Genomic DNA, 19,156 nt, shown 5'->3' with positions numbered 1-19,156 from the left:
TATACACACACACACGCACACACACACACACACACGTTGGTCTGGTATCCCTGCCTGGCATTTAATAGGTAACATTCTTAGAAAGATATAGCTAGGGTGACTATGAATTTATCATCTAACACAGGATACTTTGAGAGTGAAAAGGGCTAATTATAGGACAGCTGGAATAAACAGAGCCTGTCCATGATAAGCCAGGAGGTAGAACTCACTATGTTTTAAGTGAGACCTCCTTGAACTTTCACTAGACAGGTCGCCTACCGCCATGGGGCCTGGGCCAATTTAGATAGCATTTGAGCTAGACCCCTCTCTGGGCCGCGTCTCCTGCGTTTGTTCTACTGCCAAGTGAAGTAGACAATCTGAGTGGACTTGGTGTCAGATACATTTAATGAACAGCCATGGTAAAGAAAATACCTAGATATGCACATCCATATGCGTATATACCTTCATATACTTTATTATCTGTAGATTAGGATGTTCTGTGCACTTCGTAAGATACACATACTTCTGATTACATGCTTTCCTATGGGATAATTTTCTTTGGAGTTTTTGAGACCATATTCATGATATACACAATTTGAGGGATTTTTGGTTTTTGTTTTGGGAAAGATAATATGTAGAATGAAATGTTTTGGTGGAGATTATCACAGAAATACATAAGATAAATAATTCTTTTGCTGTTTATTCAAACAGTTCTTAAGAACTTAGAATGTGCCAGGTATGATGCTTGGTGCTATATATATATTAGTGAACAAGTAGATAGTTTATTTCCTCCTTCATGGAGTTCATAGTCTAGTGGAGAGACAGATAAATAGCAGGTGGACAAATACAGTTGATCCTTGAAGTATGTGGGGGTTAGGGGTGCCAATCCCCCATGCTGTCAAATATTCTGTGTAACTTTTAACTCTCCCAAAACTGAACTACTAATAACCTACTATTGACCTTACCAATAACATAGTCAATTAACACATATTTTGTGTGTTGTATGTACTCTATATTGAATTTGTACAATAAAGTAAACTAGAGAAAAGAAAATGTTATTAAGAAAGTATAAGGAAGAGAAAATATACTTAACTATTCATTAAGCAGAAGTGGATCATCATAAAGGTCTTTATTCCTCATTGTCCTCACATTGAGTATCTGAGGAGGAGAAAGAAGAGGAGGGTTTGGTCTTCCTGTCTCAGGAGTGGCAGGGGCGGCAGAGGTGGAGGAGGTGGAAGGGGAAGCAGGAGAGGCAGGAATACTCTGTGTAACTTTTACTGAAACAAAATCTGTGTATAAGTGGACCTGTACAGCTCAAACCTGTGTTGTTCAAGGGTCAAGTGTATATTATTGCACATTATTCTAAGTGCTATTAAAAAACCAAACAGGGCTGGGCGCAGTGGCTCATGCCTATAATCCCAGCACTTTGGGAGGCCGAGGTGGGTGGATCACTTGAGGTCAGGAGTTTGAGACCAGTCTGGCCAACATGGTGAAACCCTGTCTCTACTAAAAATACAAAAATTAGCTGGGCATGGTGGTAGGTGCCTGTAATCCCAGCTACTCAGGAGGTGAGGCAGGAGAATCACCTGAACCCAGGAAGTGGAGGTTGCAGTAAGCCAAGAGCACACCACTTCACTCCAGCCTGGGAGACAGAGTGAGACTCCATCTCAAAAAACAAACAGTGCAGTGTTAGAGAATAACAGGGAGGGAAATAAATAAACAAGGTGGTAAGGAAGTTGTCTCTAGAGGAGTGGGGCTTAACCTAGGCTTGAAGGACGACAAGGAGACACATTTGAAAAATATCGGAGAAGTCACAGTCTAGGAAGAGGCTACAGCATGTGCGAAGGCCCTGAGGCAGAATGAAGCTTGGCACATTCTAGGAAGGGAAATGAGGCCAGTGTGGTTTCAGCACATCAAGAAATGCATCAGATGAAATCAGAAATGTAGACTGGAGAGAGATCCTGCAGAGGTTTGTAGGCCACAGAAAGGAATTCTGTGTTTAAGACAGAGAACGTTGGACTTCCAGATTTTAGAGGTTTTGATAGTGATAAGGTCCAGAGAAGGTAGAGGGGAAAAAAAACCCTCAATGCTAATTTTGAATTTACATAGCTACATTACAGGGTTTCGGTATTATATTTTTAAAAATCCATATTTCACTCACATAGTTACAGCCATTGATTATGACTCAGTTCATAAATAAATATGAATAAGACACAAATATCTGAGATCATACATAGTACAAACAAAATGAAAAGGAGGAATTCAGGCAACAATTTGCCTCAGTTTTCTCTAATGGTGCTGATTTTGATATTTTTGATTCAAAAAATACTACATTTTATATCAGTTGAACAGTGCTCACCTTTTTTTTTTTTTTTTTTTTTTTTAAACAAATGAGGCCAGGAGCAGTGGCTCACACCTGTAATCCCAGCACTTTGGGAGGCTGAGGTGGGCGGATCACCTGAGGTCAGGATTTCGAGACCAGCCTCGTCAACATGGTGAAACCCCATCTCTACTAAAAATACAAAAATTAGCTGGGTGTGGTGGTGGGCACCTGTAATCCCAGTTACTTAGGAGGCTGAGGTAGGAGAAACACTTGAAACCAGGAAGCAGGGGTTGCAGTGAGCCAAGATTGCACCACTGCACTCCAGCCTGGGTGACAGAATGAGACTCTGTCTCAAAAAAAGAAAAAAGAAAAGAAAAAAGAAAAAAAAAGAAAAAAGAAAAAGAAGAACAAAAAACAAAACAAAACAAAACAAATGAGGCAAAACATTATTAAAGTGAGAATTTAACATGATCGGAATTAAAAAGTTATCCTTTTTCAATTTAGTAACTGGTTGTTAGCAAACCAAAATCCTACAGGCACATGGGCAGAAATAACATGTTCAGTTTCTTAGATCTAAAACTTAAAAAAATTACAAAAGCAGTTAGGTCAAATCAATGATGTATAATCCCTTGAATGAGCTTTGATATTAATAGGAATCTCCAAACAAATCAAATCGTGAACTAATTAGGTAGTGTAGTTTGTAAAATCTTTACCTCACAGAACTGGAGGTGGAGATAGATCTGTTTTGGAATTCAGATTAATTTTCTGAGTTAAAAAAATAACATCATGCAGCACGCTATAATCAAAGGCCGTAATATTTTTGTGCTAAATATTACAATCACATTAAATGGAGTAAAGACTATAAGAATCCCCATATCAGTTTGGGTCAGCTTTTTTTATTATTATTTTTTAAGACAGAGTCTCACTCTGTCACCCAAGCTGGAGTGCAGTGGCACGATCACCGCTCACAGTAGGCTCGACCTCCCAGGCTCAGGTGATCCTCTCACCTCAGCCTCCCGAGTGGCTTGGACTACAGGTGTGCCAGCACGCCTCGTTAATTTTTGTATTTTTTGTAAAGATGAGGTTTCCACATGTTGCCTGGGCTGGTCTTGAACTCTTGGGCTTAAGCGATCTGCCCACCTTGGCCTCAGAAAGTGCTAGGATTACAGGCGTGAGTCACCGCACCTGGCGTCAGGTCAGCTTTTGCCACCTAAGAGGATGCTGCAATTCGCAAAAAAAGCTTTCAGTTTTCAAAAGTTTTGGGAATTCATAACTGTGGATATGAAATTGTGGAGCTATAGATTTTTGTGTCATTCAGATAGTTAAAATTTTATTCTTTGTTTAAATCAGAACTCACAATCCTAATGATTAGAAACAGTTACCATTTGGAAATAGTCAGATTTCCATTTGTGGGCCCTAATAAATGAACGCATACAATATTATTAAATTTTGTGCAGTCTTGTGCAAATGCTATAAATTTTACTCTTTATGATTTCCCTATATTTTTCCTCTTAAGAATAGTGAAAAGTTTTACATTTTTTTGCAATCAAATTTTAAAGCAGTACTTCATCAGACTTTTTATTTCCAAATGTTTGAATGTCTTTAGCCAAGATCTTAAGAGTCTTTATTTCAGAACTCATTACCTGTTGTGGCATGATTTTAGATTGCTTTGATCCATCGCAATCTAAAATCATGCAACATGGCATTTTCAAGAAAGGTCATTCACGCGAGTAGTTTGTGGCTGCTGGTGTGGCGGAGACTACTCATTAACTAACCAACATCCCTCCTCCCTTTCTTATTCATAAAATCCCATTTCATTTTGGGTGTGCCACCCAAAACTGTTTTGCATGACACTGTTTTAACCAGTGAGATGTAAGCAGAAGCCATTGGTTGAGCTTCCAAGAAAGCATTTATAGGGGGCTGACTCAGTGGCTGCTGCCTTGTGCTTCTTACCTTTGCCCTTCTTCAGACTTGGAGGATGGTCACCACACCTGGGTGGAGTCCGGTGTTCCATTGTGTCAACCAAAGGGAGCTCTTTAGTGATAAGGGTAGCTGAATAGAAAGAAGAAAGCTGGGTTCTGTGGAGCTTTCACACCAGCCACTGAGGTCCTGCCTCTAGACCTGCTTTTTACACGAGAGAAAAAGAAAACAGCTACTTCGTTTAAACCTTTGTTGTTTATTTTATTTTATTTTATTCTATTTTATTTTATTTTATTTTTGAGACAGAGTCTCCCTCTATCACCTAGGCTGGAGTGCAATGGTGCGATCTTGGCTCCCTGCAACCTCCACCTCCCTGGTTTAAGTAGTTCTCGTACTTCAGTCTCCCGAGTAGCTGGGATTACAGGTGTGCTCCACTAGGCCCAGCTAATTTTTTTTGTATTTTTAGTAGAGACAGGGTTTCATCATGTTGGTCAGGCTGGTCTCAAACTCCTGGCCTCAAGTAATCCACCCGCCTTGGCCTCCCAAAGTGTTAGGATTACAGGCATGAGTCACTGCACCCAGCCTATTGATTCAGGGGGCACGTGTCCATGTTTGTTACATGGGCATATTGCATAATAATGGAGATTGGGCTTCTAGTGTACCCATCGCCCGAACAGTGAACATTGTACCCAGTAGGTAATTTTTCAACCCTCACTCACATCCCAGCCTCCATTCTTTTGGAGTTCCCAGTGTCTATTATGCCCATCTTTTAAAGTCCATACATATCCATTGTTTAGCTCCACTTGTAAGTGAGAATACGCAGTATTTGATTTTCTGAGTTCATTCACTTAGGATAATGGCCTCCAGCTCCATCCATGTTGCTGCAAAGGACATGATTTTGTCTTTTTTATGGCTGCATAGTACTCCATGTAAATCTTTCTTTTATGGGCCTATTCACAACTAAATGCAATTTCTAATAAAATTAGTGTGAGTAATCTTCAAAGTATTTTATTTGTAAAAATCAGCTACTTTTAAGCTGCTGTGTAGTATTAGACTGAGAGCAAGGACAAGAGGCCTTTTTGGGTTGCAAGAAATCTGTCTTTATCTGGGTTGCAGTTACATATACATGAAATATGTATATATGTATCACATATGTACACATATCACATATATAAAAAGATTGAACTGTACATCAAGATTAGTACACCAAATATATTTTATTATATGTATGTTATCCCTTGATTAAAGCTATTTTTTATTATTTTATTTATTTATTTATTTATTTATTTTTGAGGCAGGTTCTTGCTCTGTCACCCAGGCTGGAGTGCAGTGGCATGATCTTGGCTCACTGCAACCTCTGCCTCCTGGGCTCAAGAGATCCTCTTGTTTCAGCCTCCCCAGGTAACTGGGACCACAGGCACGTGCCACCACACCCCGCTAATTTTTGTATTTTTGGTAGAGATGGGGTTTCACCATGTTGCCCAGGCTGGTTTCAAACTCCTGGGCTCAAGTGATATTCTGGCATTGGCCTCCTAGAGCACTAAGATTACATGTGTGAGCCACCATGCCTAGCTAAAGAAAACTGTTTTAATATATTACAGACAGTGATGGCATCTGATAATTTGAATATAGACATTGTTTAAAAAGCTGGACAGATACCATTCATTTAAAAAAATATCCAATGATCTTTTTTGTTGTTGTTGTTGAGACAGAGTATCCCTTTGTTGCCCAGGCTGGAGTGCAGTGGTGTAATCTTGGCTCACTGCAACCTTCGCCTTTTGGGTTCAAGCGATTCTTTTGCCTCGGCCCCCTGAGTAGCTGGGATTATATGTGCCACCACACCCAGCTAAGTTTGTATTTTTAGTAGAGATGGCATTTCACCATGTTGGCCAGGCTGGTCTCAAACTCCTGACCTCAAGTGATCCGTCCACCCTGGCCTCCCAAAGTGCTGGGATTATAGTCCTGAGCCACGGCACCTGGGCCTGAATAATCTTTTTATTCTAAGTGCCCCTATTATGCGGAATACCTAAGACAGCTGCCCATTTCTACCACAAAAAATGGTGCTCTTATGTTTATATGTTTCCCTGTAATCATGTTGCAGACACTCAATGATATCAAATTGCATATTCCATCAGTGTTCACTCTCTCAATATTCTTATATATATATAAATTTTTTTTTGAGACAGAGTCTTGCTATGTTGTGCAAGCTGGCCTCAAACTCCTGGCCTCAAGTAATCCTCCCACCTCAGCCTCCCAAGTAGGTAGGACTACTATGCCCGGCTCCACGTTCTTATTTTATGGCGATATCTATGCCTTCACCAGCAGCAGCCATCTGACTGCATTTATGAGCCCTACATGTTGAGTGACCTCAGCCATTACTCAAGTTTCTCATTTGTACATGGCTTATCAGAATTCTAGGCTCTGTGGTAACTGAACTATAGTAGACCTAGTGGACATGAAGTGGTTGAACAGCAAAACTCTAGGTTGAGGTTTTCTTGTAATATGATACAGGAAGTATTATAGTAAAAGCACCAGGGAGAATTTTTCGTCTAGTATTCAATGAAAGTTATGCATTTTGCGCTTTAAAAAAAAAAAAAACATGTTGAACTCCTTCTCCTGGCTGTTCCTACCCCATTCCCATGTCCCAATGCAGGGTAGAGATGAGAAAACTCATACATTGACAGAAACCATACTGTTTAAAATTTCAGCTTTGCACGGAGTTATGAGGTGAAAGAAAAACTGGAATAGCTGCAGCAATAGAAACACAGTTGGTAAAGCCTTTCACTTAAAGTATAAACCTTGAGCAATTACAGAAAGGGAGACAGAATTTTCTGTAAGAGATCATTAAAGCTGCGATACAAGAAAGGCCATTTACTCTTACGGAATATGAATCATTATTGGAGCAAAAAGAGTCAGCAAATAATTCAGGCCCAGGATGACAAAGGAAGAGGAGTTTAATCGAATCAAATCATAAATAACTTTCCTAGCTATGTCTAGCTAAAGGTTCTTATAATTCCTTACTAGAGGGAGTGGGGAGAGGGGGTTGACATTAATAACAGAATCCATGCAGGTGGTTTATTGTATTCTTAATATTTAGCCAGTTATTATTAACGAATCCTATTGTCTTTGTACAGTAGTGCATTAAAATAACACTTTGGGCATTGTTTTCAGCTATATTTTGAGACTGAATAGCCCTAAACTGACAATTGCAATAGAAATTCAGGTGCTTAGAGTAGCTGGTGCAGAGAAGCAGCACCTGTTTTCTGACTGGCTGGGTTAACACCATACGGGACCTCACACTAGGAGCATGGGGCCTTTACGTTGTCAGTAAGGCTAACTAGTAAAAGAGAGGCAGTTCTTGCAAAGCTGGATTGCCAGTGTGAAGATTCACTTCAACTCTTTTTTTTTTATTTGAGATGGAGTCTGCCTGTGTTGCCCAGGCTGGAGTGCAATGGTGCAATCACAGCTCACTGCAACCTCTGCCTCCGGGGTTCAAGTGATTCTCCTGCCTCGGCCTCCTGAGTAGATGGGATTATTGGCATGCACCACCATGCCTGGCTAGTTTTTGCATTTTCTAGTTTCACCATGTTGGCCAAGCTGGTCTTGAACTCCTGACCTCAAATGATCCTCCTGCCCTGGCCTCCCAAAGTGTTGGGGTTACAGGCTAGAGCCACCATGCCCAGCCACTTCAACTCTTTAACCATTGAAAAAAGCAGTATTTGATGTATCTGTGACCATTGAAAAAAGCAGTATTTAATGTATCTCTGATATAAATACATAGATTTATAACTAGTCAACCATTATCTAACATCAAATCAAGCTTTCAGCTTTTCATATGGATAAAAATAACTATAGTCCAAATGACCTTTATTAATTTCTTGTGTATGATTCTCTTCTATTGTATTCATTTTTTTTAACCAGATGGTAAAAGTAATATACACTCATTACTGGCCATTCGGAAAATGTGTAGCAAAGAGTATCCCAACCACTCGTAGTCCTGTTTCTCTGGATCTCTTTACAGTGCCTTTTCCTGTACTCCTTTTTGTGTTGGCAAACTTTCAGAATAAAGGGTGCCAAGTCAGCAATCCCTATTATATAACTGAACAAGTATATATAATAGCACTCACAAAAATAACTCAGACAGGAGTGATTACATAATTAACATGATTGCACCTTACTTTGATAAAGGGCAGAGATTTTGCAAGAAGCATTAGAAAACTGTCTCCCCTCTATAATTCTAAATGTTTTATAAAATCATAGCACAAGTATAGGCTACTTAAAATGAGATGGTAAGATTGCTTTTTTGCTTTGGATCATTTACCAAGTGATATGGTTTGTCTGTGTCTCCACCCAAATCTCATCTTGAATTGTAGCTCCCACAATTTCCACGTGTTGTGGGAGGGACCTGGTGGGAGGTAATTGAATTGTGGGGGCGGGTCTTTCCTGTGCTGTTCTGTGATAGTGAATAAGTCTCATGAGATCTGATGGTTTTATAAGGGGGAGTTTCCCCACACAAGCTTTCTCTTGTCTGCTGCCATGTAAGACGTGCCTTTCGCCTTCAGCCATGATTGTGAGACCTCCTCAGCCACGTGGAACTGTGAATCCATTAAACCTCTTTTTCTTTATAAATTACCCAGTTGTGGGTATGTCTATCAGCAGTGTGAAAGTGAACCAATACACCAAGATAATCTCAGTTGAATGAATAGTGTTATGGGGGGTGAATATTGAATTGGGGGTAATGCTGGAGTACGAAACACTTGGAAAACAGAGAAAGATAGCCAATGGGCAAAAACAAAGATGTGGGAATCCCAGGGAATGAGGGAGAAGAGGTATTGAAAGAGGAGAGGTGGAGCATAAAATAATATGGGATCGTGCTATAGATAGTGTGATCATACAACTTATAGTAAAATCTATGACATTTTCAAGAGTGAAAATGGCACGATTAATCATTGTACTGGCTGGGCACGGTGGCTCACACCTGTAATCCCAGCACTCTGGGAGGCCGAGGCAGGCAGATCACTTAAGGTAAGGAGATTGAGGCTAGCCCGGCCAACATGGTGAAACCTCGTCTCTACTAAAAATACAAAAATTAGCCAGGCATGGTGGTGTATGCCTACAGTCCCAGCTACTCGGGAGGCTGAGGCAGGAGAATCGCTTGAACCTGGGAGGCAGAGGTTACAGTGAGCTGAGATCGCACCACTGCACTCCAGCCTGGGCAACAAGAACGAGACTCTGTCTCAAGAAAATAAATTAATAATAATTGTACTGAGATAACAGATTGGAAAATCCGGAAAACATGCTCACTTGACATACATATGATTGCTTTAAATACAGGGAAAATCAGGAAATGTGGTCACTTTAGATACACTTAAAAAAAAATAACAAAAAACAAACCTATTGCCCCAGTGGCAGCCATCCGTTTGCTACCTTTACCATGTACATGATCACCTCTTGACGTGACCACACTTGATTTTTGACTTGCCATCATTGGCCTCATTGCTTCTCAGTAGCAAAAGGAAATTCTAGTTGAACACTATTTATCTTCACTGGGAGTTTCTTAAAGAGATTACTTATCCAGGAGTTGGTGTAAAATGTCCATGAGACCATGATCAGGTTTCCAACATCCTGAGAGTGAGTTAGCCTCACTCTATTTTAGGGTCTAGGCTTCACTCTCAGCACTGCTTGTAAAGATCTATGTTAAGGGTGCTTTATTTTGAGGGAATTTTAAGCTAGAAGTTGACACGCTGGACTCTGTCTTGGCCTCTCTGTTGCAATATATTCGGTGTCATCACAGAAGTCTTAAAATGTAACTTACACTAACAGATGTCTTAAACTGTGTGCACTGTCAACTCAATTTTGCTGTGTCTGTTGTGCATATTTGGAAAACCAATGCATCAAACCTCAATTTGCAAACCATAATTTGAGGGGGTATTTACAAAGAGACAGGCAGAATTATTTTCTTGTTTGAACCAATCCTGAAGCAGTGCTTCTGGGCCAGCTTTCACCCTGGGAAGTCCATGTAGGGGCTGAGCTGTTTGGTCAGAGCTGCATCCCTTTACGGTTTGGGACTCTGAGCTGAACATGATGCTGGGAATTTGCTCTTGGCAAAAGAACCCTTACAAAAAAGGCTTCTACCCTTCTGAGGCTTCCCAAGCCAGCATGTGGCACCCGGTACCATCAGAACAGATTTATTGTAGCCAAATCTCTCCTTACCATTCCTCTCCCCAGTAGTCAGTATCAAAATAGGACACAGACCAGCTGAACTCCCTACTTCAGGATGCCTGGAAGAGCCCTAGGTACATGGTAGGAAGGGATGGAATCTCAGGAGAACACAGATGGTGCCTACAGACTTTTTGCTCTTACTGGAAAGAGGGGATGCTCCAGTGGTTCCTCTCTGGCAGAGTCTGGAATAGGGTTGCCCATCAAATTACAGAGATGCAGTTGGGTTGTCTGCCTTCTTGAGAGTACTCTGTGATGGGAGTTCTCAAACTAGAGACACTGATGTTTATGAACTCTCTGTGAGTGTTTTTTTTTCTTTTTTGACCAGGTCTTGCTCTATTGCCCAGGCTGGAGTACAGTGGCAGAATTATAGCTCACTGCAGTTTCAAACTTCTGGGCTCAAGCAATCCTCCCACTTCAGCCTTCTGAGTAGCTGGGACTACTATGTGCCAGCACATCAACCTAATTTTATTATGCTTTTGTAGAGACGGGGTTTCCCTATCTTGCCTAGACTGGTCTTAAACTCCTGGCTTCAAGAAATCCTCCTGCTTCGGCCTTTCAAAGTGCTGGGATTATAGGCATGAGCTACTGAACCTGGCCTTCTCTGTGAGAATTTTACATTTTCATTTCAACGTAACTTAAAAAACAATATAAGCAGACCCTGGATCATCTAGATAGCCTCTCTGTAGCCAAGTGTTATCCTGCAATTTTAGTCTTGTGTTTGTGTTTGTAATTGAGTTAGAAGTGAGCCATTCTATTTTAATCAGAGAGCTACTGAGAAAAGAACGAAAGCTGACTTAATATGTAAATGATACATTTATACCAAGGGAAGGCCGCATATCACACAACCATTTGTATAAACAAATGGTTTCCAGTAATTTGAATGAAAAAAAGTGATGGGAAATTGTCATCTCACAGGACCTGTTAATAACCTGACCATAATGCTATCAAATTCATGCTACAACTGGTGATGAGAAAACAATATGGCATGTCACATAAAATTAATACCTTTCACTTATTAGTTTTCTTGCTAGGCTTATATTTAATTTATAGGTTGGCAGCTTTTACAGTTACAGAGGGCTATAAGCATATGTCATTTATACCTTGTTGTATTTGTACACTAGGATGGTCTCAGGGGCCAGATTTCCTGGATATCAATCTTAGCACCACCACCTACTAGCTGAGTAAACTTGGGAATGTTACTTAACCTCCTTGTACCCAGATTTCTTCATTGGAATGAAAATAATTATAGTACCTACTATTATTGAGGGTAGTAATTGAATACATGTAAATTATTAGAACAGTGCCTGGGAATGCTGAGTATTCCTATAGTAAAAATGATTTAGCTCAGTAATTTATTTTATTTACTTATCTGGTTTTTTACTTTTTAATATTTGTGGATACACAGTAGGTGTGTATATTTATGGGGTACATGAGCTATTTTGACACAGGCATGCAATGCATAATTATCACATCATGGAAAATGAGATATCCATCCCCTCAAGCATTTATCCTTTGTATTACAAACAATCCAATTATACTATTCTAGCTATTTTAAAATGTATAATTAAATTATTATTGATTATAGTCACCCTATTGTGCTATCAAGTACTAGGTCTTATCCATTTATATATATATTTTTTGTACCCGTTAACCATCCCCATCTGTCCCCAACCTCCACTATCCTTCCCAGCCTCTGGTAACTATCCTTGTATTCTCCATCTCCATGAGTTCCATTGTTTTGATTTTTAGATGCCACAAATAAATGAAAATATACAATGTTTGTCTTTCTGTCCCTGGCTTATTTCACTTAACATAATGACCTCAAATTCCATCCTTGTTATTGTAAATGACAGGATCTCATGCTTTTTTATGGCTGAATAGTACTCCATTGTGTATATGTACCATATTTTCTTTATCCATTCATCTGTTGCTAGACACTTAGGTTGCTTCCAAATCTTGGCTATTGTGAACAGTGCTGCAACAAACATAGGAGTGCAGGTATCTCTTTGATAGATTGATTTCCTTTCTTTGGGGTATATACCCAGCAATGGGATTGCTGGATTGTATGGTAGCTCTATTTTTAGTTTTTTGAGAAACCTCCAAACTGTTCTCCATAATGGCTGTACTAGTTTACATTCCCTTCAGCAGTGTATAAACATTCTTTTTTTAGCCCAGTAATTTAAATGAAGGTCCAAACATATGGTAAGCCTGCTCTATTGGGTAAATTAAGGTATATGAAATAATCAGTAACACTTACATAGTACATCAATTTTATGAAATACTTTTTCATATATGTCATTCATGTAATTCTCTAAATCTACCCTGAAAGGTAGATAATACTTTTCTTGTTTTAAAGCTTGGATAATTGAAGTGACATGCCCTGAAACAACACAGGTTTACCACCAGCATTTGGTGTTTTTTTTTTTCTCCTCATGGAGAATGAATGAATATTTTGTAACTGAACATTTTCAAATTTCTTTTGGGTTGACAGGAACCCCAGAACTAATTTTGTACTATAACACACATTAGTACTGTTGTAGGACTTATTGGTCTGAATATCTACATTATATTTTCTCTCCTGGTCTTAATTTTCTATTCTAATTTATATTTTCCCTGATTCTGAAATTTTCTGCATACTATTTTATTGTTTGGAATTTTAATAATCTGCTTCATGTACATTTTGGAAAATTGTGAGCCATAAATAAGTAGACTGACCCATAGTTACTTAACTAGTAAGGTCCAGATATTGACCTGAAGTCTTTTGGCTTTATAGGGAAGTCACATTTACCGAGCATTTAGCATGACTTGGTATTTTATATGCGTTGTATCATGCAATACACACATTAGCTGGTCTGAGGTAGGTCGGTTATTACTATCTTCCTCATATTCAGATGAAGAAATTAAAGCTTAGAAAAGTTATAAGATTTTTTCCTAGGGTTAATAAATGTTATCTTAATTTTTGGCCCTCTAATTTATTCTTAAAACTATCTGTCAGGCATGGTAGCTTACATCTGTTATCCCAGTACTTTGGGAGTCTGAGGCCGTTGAGCTTAGGAGTTCAAGACCAGCCTTGACAGCATAGGGATTCCCCATCTCTATTAAAATTACAGAAGTTAGCCAGGTGTGGTCATGCGCCTATAGTACCAGCTACTTGGGAGGCTGAGGCAGGAGGATTGCTTCAACTTGGGAAGTCGAGGTTGGAGTAAGCCAAGATGGAGTAATCTCAACTCCACAGCACTTGAGCCTGAGCAACAGAGCGAGACCCTGTTTCAAAAAAAAAAATTCTTAAAAGCATGAGCTTTCTCCTCTAAATTCAGCCCTGTTGTTAAGGCTTTAAGGCCAGATCTTTGTAAAAGACTCCGTCCCTCGTTCCCAGCCCATCAAGTGGGCCTTTCCTCTTACGGCTTTGCCAAGAGCAAAAATTACTATTCTCCTCGATCCTGGCAAGCTTGTCTGTTTCTTTTTTTGAGCCAGTGTTATGGTTTTTACAGGATGTGAACACTGTTACTCAGATTTGCTTCTGTCCACACATTCCCTGGCCGTTCCAGGCCTGTGAAAGGAGTCCTTCTCCTATTGCTAGCCAGCAGAGAAGGCAGTGACCCCAGTTATAGGCTGGATTAAAGCAGAGCAGGAAATCAGGCTTTGGCTCTTGCCCTTATGATCTCCTATGTCATAAGGTGGCAAAGGATGTACCATTAAGTACCACCCAGAGACTAGAATAATGGATTATTGAGTCTCCATTCCTCTGCCATCATTTTACACCAGACTTTACAGTGTTTCACAATTAGTGATGCTTCCCAGACTTAATCATTTGATCATCGCAATTTTTGCCATATCCTATCACCCTTACTTGTATTTACTTAAATCTTCTTTAAATTAGTGACATCCTAGCTTAAATATATTACTTTAAAGGGTTACTTTATATTACTACCATTAATTGGAGGACAATATCACTATTTGTGTGTCATCCTTGCACAGGGGCCATGCTAATCTTCTCTGTAGCATTCCAATTTTAGTATTTGTGTTGCCAAAGTGAGCACGACAGTATCACTATTAATGGAAGATAATCTTAAAATGAAATATAATGGCAAAACAATAACTATTAAATTATTTTCCAAAAACAAGTATTGGAAATTAGGAAGCCTGTAGTTTACTTCTAACAATTACATAAACTATTGCATGAACTATAGAATAGTATGAAAGCAATATAATTTTCTGTGCCATAATTTCCCCCATTTTAAAATGGTTTTATTTTTAATTTTTTTTCTCTGTCTCCCAGGCTGGAGTGCAGTCCATGATCTCAGCTCACTGCAACCTCTGCCTCCCTGGTTCCAGGGATTCTTGTGCCTCAGCCTCCTGAGTAGCTTGGGACTACAGGTGCCACCACCATGCCTGGATGATTTTTCTATTTTTACTAGAGACGGGGTTTCACCATATTGGCCAAGCTGGTCTCGAACTCCTGACCTCAAGTGACCCACCAACCTTGGCCTCCCAATGTGCTGGGATTACAGGCATGAGTCACCATGCCCCGCCCTTAAAATGGTTTTAAACTGTTTACTATGTTCATTACAGTCCATTATCTGCGAGGAAAAGAGAGATTTCCATGCCAATTGCAGGAAGTAACTGGAAAGTATAGGGCATTAGATTGTGGCATGAAGGAGGTAATAGAGGTTAGAAACCACCAACAAAGAAAATGACTGGTATGATACACAGCTGAGAGCAGAATGTATCAAGTTTGACAAAATTTCTCCTCTTGGATATGACTAGAAAGTTTGGTGAGCCCTACTTGCAGATTTTGAGCCTTAAGATAGGTGAAGAAAAACAAAAAACATGGTAAGATCTTAAAATAAGGGGCTTAGAAACTTATAAGCAAGGGGGAAAAATGATCACAATAGTAGGGAGATTAAGAATGGAAGAAAAAAGAATGATAAATGTTCCTAGTGGTAAGAATTTCAAGACCCGATTCCTAAGCTAAATTCTACTTCTGATGGTCATTCCAGATTAACTCATTGACTTTGGAAACATACGTGCCATCCTGAAAGATTCCTTTACTTTTTTATAGGTCTAGGCACGGTGGCTCACTCCTGTAATCCCAGCACTTTGGGAGGCTGAGGCAGGTGGGTCACTTAAGGTCAGGAGTTTGAGAACAGCCTGGCCACCGTGGTGAAACCCTGTCTCTACTGAAAAAATACAAAAATTAACCAGGCATGGTGGCAGGCACCTGTAATCCCAGCTACTCTGGAGGCTGAGGCAGGAGAATCGTTTGAATCCAGGAGGCAGAGGTTGCAGTGGGCCAAGATCTTGCCACTGCATGCCAGCCTGGGTGACAGAGCAAGATCATGTCTCAATAAATAAATAAATAAATAAAATAAAAAATACTGCATGGGTTACTTAGGTGGTAGCAATACTCATGGGTATTATTGGTTACTGGATGAGCAAAGAAGGGCCCAGCAGTCTCTTAGGAAAAGTATACAAATGATGGAACCATTGTAACAATAATTTTATTATTCAAGAAAATTCAGATAAATCATCTATTGCCCAAATATAGGGATTATGTGATGAGAGCCCTGATCCACTGAGAATGATGATCAGAGACATTCTTTCAGTTTTTCAGCTGCCAAGAGTGAAGAGTATAGCTTGACTTAGGGATGAGGCAAGTTGCGATTTATTTTGGAAGAAATATATGGAGCAAAAATAAAAATTTATGGTTAGATATTATAGTAATTCTATTAATTGGGCTGAAAATAAGGAATGTTTACAAATAATGAGAAAAAAAGCCTGTAAAGATGACCGAGTAGTAACAGAAAAAAGATAGAAAGGGTCTTTAAATAAGTTGAGCAAGATTTGGGGTGTGAATAGTTGTGACAACAATAATGTGGCAAGAATAGTCTGTTATGCCTATTCTTGAACTCTTTATCACAGAAAAATGAACTCTTCATCAACCTTGAACTCTTTATTACAGAAAAATGCTGCTGTAAATATATTCAGTAGTTGCATACATCCATTAAGTGTGGATCTAGGGAACAGTTAAATATTTTTTACCTTAGGATTAAATAACTTCCTAAAGTGCCAAATGGGAGTTCAAAAACTTTTGTGAGGTTAACATTTAAAAAAAAATTCTATAGAAAAGGAAGAGTAAAAAACAAAATAAATTTTGGCTAGGCATAGTGGCTCATGCCTGTAATCCCAACACTTTGGGAGGCCAAAGTCGGAGGATTGCTTGAGCCCAGAAGTTAGAGACCAGCCTGGACAAGATGGCGAGACCCTGTCACTACAAAAAGAAAAAGAAGGCTGGGCGCAGTGGCTCACGCCTGTAATCCCAGCACTTTGGGAGGCTGAGGTGGGCGGATCACGAGGTCAGGAGATGGAAACCATCCTGGCTAACACGGTGAAACCCCATCTTTACAAAAAATCCAAAAAATTAGCTGGGCGTGGTGGCAGGCACCTGTAGTCCCAGCTACTTGGGAGGCTGAGGCAGGAGAACGGCGTGAACCCGGGAGGCGGAGCTTGCAATGAGCCGAGATCGTGCCACTGCACTCCAGCCTGGGCGACAGAGAGAGACTCTGTCTCAAAAAAAAAAAAAAAAAGAAAAAGAAAAAAGAAAAAGAAAAAAATTAGCCAGGTGTGGTGGTGTGTGACTGTAAGTCCCAGCTACTCAGGAGGCTGTGAGGCAGGAGGATCACTTGAGCCTAGGAGTTAGATGCTGCAGTGAGCTATGATTGCAGCACTGCACTCCAGCCTGGGTGACAGAGCAAAACCCTGTCTCTAAATAAATAAATAAATAAATTCATTTCATTTCTTTTCTTTTCTTTTTCTTCTCCAAAGCAACAGAAAGCAGATTTCCCCCCACCAATTTAGGTCTCATAGCTTTAAATGTACTTGTAGGCTCACCTTATTTTGAAGGGGCAAAGAATCTCTGGGGCATGGGACTTTCAAAAATATCTGCTTCTTAAGACTAAAAGATGGGATAAGGGTTTAGCAATTCTGGCTGATTGAGTTTAATCTTAAATTTAAAAATGTAAAAGATGGTTGCATCTTCCTGGCAGTATTCATTTGTCATGATTGGACTTTACCACTTCCACCTGGAGGCGCAGTCTCAGACCTTGAAAGTGCATTGATGTTGAGTAGGCTCCCAGTCACATGTTATTACAGTAAATTTGACTTGGTGAGAGTCAGCTTTCTCAAAAATATTGGGGTAAACAGGGAGGCTCCTCATCTCCGAAAGTTCTCCAGCTATTCAACGGTACCCACATGGTCTTAGAGGTATCTGATTCAAAGATAAAGAGTTAAACTAGTCAGAAAAAACTGGGATTAGGACAGAGAAGAAGATCATTGCCATCTTACTAGGGACATACACAATTCTGCTCTTTCCTGAGTATGTTAGAAAGTGAGCTATGAATGTTTTTTTGTCCCTGAAAATTTCTGGATATTCTTAAAGATCAACCGTACTTTCGTTTAAGGAGTCTTTTGAGACTTATTTATTTATTTATGAGACAGAGTTTCACCCTTGCTGCCCAGGCTGGAGTGCAGTGGTGCGATCTCAACCTACTGCAATCTCTACCTCCCGGGTTCAAACAATTCTCTTGTCTCAGCCTTCTGAGTATCTGGGATTACAGGTGCATGCCACCACTCCCGGGTAATTTTTGTATTTTTAGTAGAGACAGGGTTTTACTATATTGAGCAGGCTGGTCTTGAACTCCTGACCTCAAGTGATCCACCTGTCTTGGCCTCTCAAAGTGTTGAGATTACAGGTATGAGCCACCATGCCCAGCTGAGGCATATTTATTTTATCAAATTTAACATACATACTAAAAACTATGCAAATTGCAAGTGTATAGTTTGATGAAATTTTACAAAACAAATAGGATGTAGGTCAAGAAACAGAAGAGCATTAGATTCATAGAAACCCCGTTTGTGCTCTCATCCAGTTACTCCTTCACAAAAGTAACTACTATCCTGACTTCTAGTACCATACCTTGGCTTTGTCTAGTTTCTTTTACTTAGCATTATGTTGGTGAGATTCATTCATATTGTTGCATAGTTGTAGCTCACTCATTGCTCTATGATATTATTTATTCATTCTACTGTTGGCAGACAGTTGAACATCATTTTGATCTTTTGCTGGACAGACTTGGCCCAGACAACTGGCTTCTGGACTTTAAAGGAAAATTTCTAAAAGTTGGCTTTGATGTGATGTTGTTGAGGAAGGATAATACCACCTAATCAAGGGACTTACATGAAGGGTACATTGTTATCTAAGAAGGAATTCAGATTAGTATTAGAATTTGCTCCTGATGGCATGTGCCTTTAGTTTCAGCTACTCAGGAGGCTGAGGTGGGAGGATCGCCTGAGCCCAGTAGGTCAAAGCTGCAGTGAGTCATGAATGTGCCACTGTATTCCAGCCTGGGTGACAGGGTGAGAACCTGTCAAAAAAAAAAAAAAAAAAAAAAAAAAGAGAATTTGCTAAGACTTCTTTGTCTAAGAGACAGTGAAGAAAATCATTCATATATTGAATTCTATTGAAGTCTTCCAAGCATAACCAAATATTCAACATTCCACACAAGTCTAAAGGTATTTCTATCTTTTTTTTCCCTTTTTTAAAGATGGGGTCTGGCTTTGTTCCCCAGGCTGGAATGCAGTGGTGCGATCATCGTTCATTGCCACATGGAACTCCTGGGCTCAAGGGATCCTCCCACCTCAGCCTCCTGAGTA

At 39.8% G+C, this 19,156-nt stretch overlaps 1 non-coding gene across 1 annotated transcript; it reads right to left on the bottom strand.

The window, feature by feature from the left end:
- Positions 1-14,376: 14,376 nt before the first annotated feature.
- Positions 14,377-14,484, bottom strand: LOC115936067 (U6 spliceosomal RNA). The gene has a single exon (XR_004071652.1). It is a non-coding gene; the product is annotated as a U6 spliceosomal RNA (small nuclear RNA).
- Between the last annotated feature and the right edge of the window lie 4,672 nt (positions 14,485-19,156).

This window comes from Gorilla gorilla, chromosome 8, assembly GCF_029281585.2.
Source record: "Gorilla gorilla gorilla isolate KB3781 chromosome 8, NHGRI_mGorGor1-v2.1_pri, whole genome shotgun sequence".
Taxonomy (NCBI): Eukaryota; Metazoa; Chordata; class Mammalia; order Primates; family Hominidae; genus Gorilla; species Gorilla gorilla.
This window is presented reverse-complemented; position numbering and strand designations above follow the sequence as displayed.